The sequence below is a fragment of the Triticum dicoccoides genome, chromosome 7A (genome assembly GCF_002162155.2).
Source record: "Triticum dicoccoides isolate Atlit2015 ecotype Zavitan chromosome 7A, WEW_v2.0, whole genome shotgun sequence".
Lineage (NCBI taxonomy): Eukaryota > Viridiplantae > Streptophyta > Magnoliopsida > Poales > Poaceae > Triticum > Triticum dicoccoides.
The window spans coordinates 446,043,444-446,050,508 of NC_041392.1; the positions used below are offsets into that span (position 1 = coordinate 446,043,444).

Consider the following 7,065-nt stretch of genomic DNA (forward strand, 5'->3'; position numbering starts at 1 on the left):
CATCTAGAACAAGATGTGATGATGAGTGTGGTGGGGTGTGCTTAGATTCAAGCCACGTTGCTCAAATCAATGATATTTAGCTCATGCCTTAACTCGCGAAATCTTGCTTCGTCTAGAGGCTTGGTGAAGATATCCGCTAGTTGCTCTTGAGTGTTGATGTAGATGATCTCAATATCTCCATGCTTGATGTGATCCCTAATGAAATGATGACAAATCTCAATATGCTTCGTCTTGCTATGTTGCACCGGATTGTGAGAGATCTTGATAGCACTTTCATTGTCACATAGAAGAGGCACTTTGTCACAAGTGACACCGTAATCCTTCAAAGTTTGCCTCATCCGTAGCAATTGTGCACAAAAACTTGCGGCGGCTAAATATTGCTTCTTCGAAGACCAACTCACCAAAGAGCGACTAATGAATTGGCACCCTCCGGAAGTTGACTTCCCTTCCACACAATCTCCCGCCCAATCCGAGTCCGAGTAACCCATGAGATCGAAGTTTGCTCCTTTGGTGTACCATAAGCCAAAGTTTGAGGTATGAGCCAAATATCGAAAGATTCACTTGACCGGCACATAGTGGCTTTCCTTAGGTGCGGCTTGAAACCGTGCACAAATTCCCACACTCAACATGATATCCGGTCCAGATGCACAAAGGTAAAGAAATGATCCAATCATGGAACGATATACCTTTTGATCCACCGCTTTACCATTGGGATCACTGTCAAGCTTGCATTTGGTTGGCATGGGGAACTTGACCGGCCTTACATCATCTAGCTTGAATTTCTTGAGCATGTCTTGGGTATACTTGGCTTGGTTGATTAATGTTCCTTCTCTACTTTGCTTGACTCCGAACCCGAGAATGAACTTCGACTCTCCCATCATAGACATCTCAAACTTCGCGGTCATTAGTGCGGCAAACTCATCATTGGAAGATTTGTTAGGAGAACCAAAAATAATATCATCAACATGTAGTTGGCATACGAACAAATCCCCTTTGACCCTCTTAGTAAAAAGAGTGGGATCGATTTTCCCAATTTCAAACCCACGATCTTGTAACAACTCGGTAAGGTGCTCATACCATGCACGTGGGGCTTGTTTGAGGCTATAGAGCACCTTTTTGAGTTTGTATACATGAGTGGGGAGCTTGGGATCCTCAGATCCCGGAGGTTGTTTGACATACAACAACTCATTCAACAGACCATTAAGGAATGCACTCTTCACATCCACTAGGGGTTGGGGCGCCACCTCGTGGCGCCTCCTGAGATAAAGTTTGGCGGTGCCTGGTAGGTGGCCGCATCTTTCACTTGCTTTCTGTGGTCTAGGCAACACATGCACTGACAAATGTTGCTGAATTGATGAAAGTAGCTAAATTACTTAGCATTGGTACATGCATATACACCCTTTTCACTTCTCGTAGCACATGCCAATGGATAGCAATAAAATAACACTGACAGGAGCACGCTGCCGCTTCTTGAAAAACAAAGATACAACACAGAAGTATAGTGCACCTACAAAACTGATCATGTAAGCTACACTTATGAAAAGAGAGCAAATAGCACATCAAAAGCAGATGCCCGGAATGACAGGTTGAAAAGCTAGATCAGCACGGAGGAGGGCGTCATCATGCCGGCAGCACCATTAGTTGCATGGTGCTGGTTGGACGTCCGCGAGGATGGTGGTGTTTGATCCCGCCGAGCTAAACAAAGGAAGATGCTCTCAAATTGTGTGGTTAGAATAAAATGTTAAGTGAGGTTTGATAGAAAAGCAGAGCTAAACATAAGAAGATTGCACTAAGTAAGATAAAGTAAACAATGAAAGTTGAAAGTAAAGCAAACAATAATAGAATTTAGGTTGTAGATTACAAGATTATCATAAACTACAGTGGATGAAAAGCAAATCCTATTCAGTTAGAAACAATCATACACTCAATGACAAGCATTGAAAGTGTCAAGTGAAGAATTGTCAGTTTGGTGGTGCCTAATGAAATATTCCCATGGTATTTTATAAATGCTTGATGGATCAGATTAGTTTATGCTGTCAACACTGGAAATTATACATGAAGAAAAAATACACAAATGATCAATATTAAAAATTTGGCCTTAGTGTTGTAGAGTTTGTGCGTGGTATAAAAATAGCAGTACCAAAGCCCTATCTAATTTTCCAAGTAGTCAGTAATATATTTCACATAAGGATAACAAAATTCATGGATCTACTATTGGGAGTAGCTCAAGGACTAAAAACCAACATAGTTTGAAGAAATGTAGTCATGTGGTAAGAGAAATTAGTCAATACTGCAGTGGATGAATTTAACTGTAAAATGCAAGACGAATATATAGTGCAGTAGATGAAAACGAAACGCTGAGTTAGAAGTTTCTTGTCATTGTGAAAACAAATTCTTAAAGACACTAGTTTGAAGCTGCAATACATAAAATACTTGATGACCGATGAACAAACATATGAGAGTCAAGGTACCATGACCAGGAGTCGCGGGGAAGTGAGTTCTCTGGCTACCAAGTCAATAGCTTTAGGAACACATGCTACATCCTGGTTATGAAATGATATTGTCGCTAGTTATCAGTCACCACAGTAGAATAGCTTAACTATGAAATATTGTGGTTTCTGTGTATAATAACACCAACTTATCCAATCTAGCAATAACTGATAAGTGAAGTGCATGGTTTAAGTTACTACCAGAAAAAGGAAAGCTAGTAACTTCATTTGCATGTATTCCCAACCAAGAGATAACAGTAAAATAAAACTTTTTTTTGCGGGGCAGTAAAATAAAACTTGCACATAACAGGAAACACATCATGCATAACAGGCTTGCTTATAAAAACATAAATGATACTTTAGCCAAGAAAAAAAATAGATGATACTTACAGTCGAGGTATGATTCCAAAAATGCCTTTGTTACTGTGAACATCCTTGAAAGTGGAGATTGACTTGATTCAGTCAAATTCATTTACGAGGGGATCTGCACAAAGTATACCATAATTCAGGCACTAATATGATTACTAATGCAAATAGAAAATATTTTCTGGTGCTATCAGAATTTGAATAATCGAAAAATTGAATTACATGGTCATGACACTGCATTATTAGTAACCACGATGATGAACGGAATCGGCACCGAGTGACAAGTAGTGGTAAAGAGGAGAAAATTAGAAGTAGGAGAAGAACGAACCATCATCGAAACTCACAAGTCATTCTCATCGGCTTGGTAAAGATTCCCATGAATCAACCACTGAGGTGACAATGACAATTAGGTACAGTAGAGTGTGGGCTTAGTAACGATTCCTATGAATCAACCACCGAGTTTCAAATTAAGAACAGGCGGGCACATGATCCAGCCGGCCTGTAGGTTGTCGATCCTCCAGAATCCAACCTGCAAAACCAAGCACCCATGACAGCTCTAGTAGCATGGGCAGGCCAACAACTTACAACAGCAAGAAGATAGAATAGTGACATTAACCCTGAAAAATTAAACAAGTATCCGTCTGAGCCCCAACCTTTCTCCTCTTTCCACCAGTCTGGGAATTTTTTTCCGTTATGAAACAACATTAGAAAACTCACAACCTGAGAGAACAAACATGCCATGCTTAGCAGCAAAACACTATTTACTCTAATTGTTATGCCAAAATCAAAACAGGTACACAAAGTAGTAGTACTCCATCAAACAGAACAAAACGTAGTAGCTACAGCCTATAGGAGAGCAGGTAGTCGGGTACTCATGGGCCGCCTGGCGTTGTAGCTGTTGTCGCTGTCATACCCATCCCCATTCATGCTGGGGGTGTGGAGCCGTGCAACAGCGTGGCTGCAGCATAGGTCGCCCCGCTGTTCATGGAACTGCCGAGCTGCTATGGCGCGGCCGACAGCATCCTCGCCTCTCCGACGGCAGCAGGGACCGGGACGGGCGCTGCATCCCGATCAGGCCTCAGCTCCCATCCTCCTATTGCTCTGGTGGATTACCCTGCAGGATACACCGAAAAGCTTTGTCATCTCAAGCATCAGCATGAACTATTGAAGCACATGTATAACATAGGATTGAACTGAAGGTTAGCACCACAGATGCACATGACTAAACTAAAATATATATAACACTACTTATGCAAACACCACGGCAGCATGCAGCAATTCAGCTGAAAGCTTAGTATTCTTATGTTCTAACATCTAAAAACTTATTCCCAAATGTCATTATGTTCCTTAATCAGACAGTGGTCCATTTTATAAGGGAGAAATTGCGTCCATTTTCATCAAAGAACTGCAGCATTAACGAAACCAGAGTGTACCAGTTTGTGTAATAGTACCGATTTAATCCTCCTGGAAGCTTGCGGATCCGGCTTCACTGCACTCTTCGGACTGCGCCAGCTCGCTATCCCTGCTATTCGCATCTTACGCAGTGGTGCCGCCGCCATCCAAATGCACCGGCACTGACAAATCTTGTCTCCTCGTCGGATACCCACATCGCTTATCTCATTCAGATTCGAGCCCGCTGGCCAACTACATCCGAAAAGATTGGCAGCCTGCCACAAAAGTGGGGTTAAACCACCACACATTAGTAAAAACAACATCTGCAGAACCACCGCTACATGGATTCACAAAAAAGGGCTCACCTAAAGACCGGATCCACATGGAAATTGTCGGGGGCGCTAGAGGCGTCGGGCTCGAGGTCTGGCTTCCAGCCAGATGGCGTCCAACTCGGCGAGGGACGCGGTGTTGCTTCACCATGGGCCAGAGCTGAGGGGGAGGGGGTGCGGCGTGCGGGGCGTGGAGGCGGCGGAGAACAACAGGGAGTGGTTGCGGCGAGGGAAGGGGTGGAAGAGGCGAGGAAGTTGTTTGCCTTCGTGGGGAAGGCAAATCCTCGTGGGGAGGTGCTATCTGGCCACGAACGAGGCGCTCCTGCCCAACCCATTCACATCCAACCGGAACTGAAAGCACTATTCATGCGTTGGCGTGTACCGAAGCTGACTTGGACACGGCGAGCAAGCACACATTGCGCGACTGTTAAAGGGTTCTATTTGTTGCAATTCAAAATCATGATGAGATGCATATGCAAGCAACATGCAAATAGATTCAAGACGAGCTACGGGGGCAAAGGTTTCACCGTAGTCGATGCCCTCGACTTGGGAGTAGCCTTGTGCCACCAATCTTGCCTTGTTTCGAACATCCACACCATTCGCATCTTGCTTGTTATTCAAGATCCATTTGGTCTCGATGAAATTATGTCCCTCCATTGGCCTTGGCACTAATTCCCAAACTTGATTGTGCTCGAAGTTGTTGAGTTCATCGTGCATAGCTTCAAGCCAATCCACATCATCAAGTGCCTCATGTACCTTTTGGGCTTCAACACGCGAAACAAACGTGTGATGCTCACAAAATTTTGACAATTGTTTATGAGTAGTTACCCCTTTTCTCAAGCTCCCAAGCACAAAAAGTTCCTTGATGGGCATTTGAGGATCATCTTGCACATCTTGAGCACCATATTGAGTTTGCTCTTGATCTTGAGCACCGTCTTGAGCTTGCTCTTGACCTTAATCTTGCTCTTGATCTTGAACGAGCTCGGAGGCATGAAATTGATCTTGGACATCATTTGGTGCATCACCATCTCCATGGAGTTGATCTTGCCCTTGATCTTGTTCATTGGGTTGAGGGCCTTCACTTTGTTCTTCAGAAGCGTGTGGGTCTAGCGTAGATGATGGATCCACTTGAGTAGAGCATTGTCCTTCTCCTTCGGCCACAAGGGGTTCCTTAATAGGGAGTATTTGACCAATCCCCATTCTTCTTATGGCTTTGGGGGGGGGGGATTTCATCACCTACATCACAAAGACCACTGTGCTCCACTTGGGAGCCGTTATTTTCATCAAACTCCATGTTACACGTCTCCTCAATGAGTCTGTGGACTTGTTGAGGACATGGTAAGCATGAGAGTTTGTTGCATAACCAACAAATATGCCCTCTTGAGCTCTAGGTTCGAATTTAGACAAACAAACACCTTTCTTGAGAATGAAACACTTACAACCGAATACCCGGAAGTAAGGTTAGGTTGTTGTCGGTAAGTATCTCATATGGAGTCTTGTTCAAGCCTTTGTGGAGATAGAGTCGATTGGATGCATGGCAAGCAGTGTTGATGGCTTTAGCCCAAAAGTTGTACGGAGATTTGAATTCTGCCATCATGGTCCTTGCCGCATCCATCAACGTCTAGTTCTTCCTCTCCGCCACACTATTTTGTTGAGGGGTATAGGGTGCGGCATATTGGTGTTTGATCCCCTCGTCACTAAGAAACTCATCCAAGGTGTAGTTCTTGAATTTGGTGTCGTTGTCACTTCTAATCATCAAGATCTTTGCTTCTAGTTGACGTTGAGCTTCATTTGCAAAGTTGATTTGAGTCTCACTCTTCCTCTTGAATAAATATACCCATGTATATCTTGAGTAGTCAACCACAATCACCAAGCAATACTTTCTTCCACCAAGACTATTAAAGGATGGAGGTCCAAAGAGATCCATGTGAAGGAGCTCCAAGGGCCTCTTCGAGTAGATGATAGTCGAGGGTCGGTGAGCCGTTTCATGAAGATTTCCTTCGATACAAGCACTACAAGCATGATCTTTGGCAAAACTCACATTTGTTAGTCCGCGGATGTGATCCCCTTTGAGGAGCCTTTGCAAAGATCTCATATTGACATGGGATAGTCGGCAATGCCAAAGCCAACCCACATCAACTTTAGCAATTAGGCAAGTCACGGTCTTAGTGGGTCGCTCCGAAAAGTTCACCACATAGAGACCATTCTCGACATGCCCAACAAAGGTTACTTTAAGAGTCTTTCTCCACAAAAGGGCCATGGTATCAATATCAAAGAATGTTGTGAAGCCCATAAGTGCAAGTTGATGAACGGAAAGTAAATTGTATGCAAGGGACTCAACAATCATGACCTTCTCAATAGATAAATCTTGTGAGATGACCACCTTGCCAAGCCCCAATACCTTAGAAGTTGAAGCATCACCGAATTGGACATGGGTGGGCATAGATGGAATTGGATTCACATCCACCACCAAGTTCTTGCTCCCAGTC

At 43.8% G+C, this 7,065-nt stretch overlaps 1 long non-coding RNA gene across 4 annotated transcripts; it reads right to left on the reverse strand.

The window, feature by feature from the left end:
- Positions 1–1,309: 1,309 nt before the first annotated feature.
- Positions 1,310–4,910, reverse strand: LOC119327806. 4 transcript variants are annotated; one of them, XR_005158698.1, is made up of 6 exons: positions 4,613–4,910; positions 4,307–4,522; positions 3,184–3,969; positions 2,880–2,973; positions 2,472–2,543; positions 1,315–1,695 (listed from the first exon to the last, which is right to left on the reverse strand). It is a non-coding gene; the product is annotated as an uncharacterized LOC119327806 (long non-coding RNA). The 4 variants fall into 4 exon arrangements; XR_005158697.1 differs by having other exon boundaries at positions 1,310–2,543; XR_005158699.1 differs by lacking the exon at positions 2,472–2,543 and having other exon boundaries at positions 1,314–1,695; positions 4,289–4,522.
- Between the last annotated feature and the right edge of the window lie 2,155 nt (positions 4,911–7,065).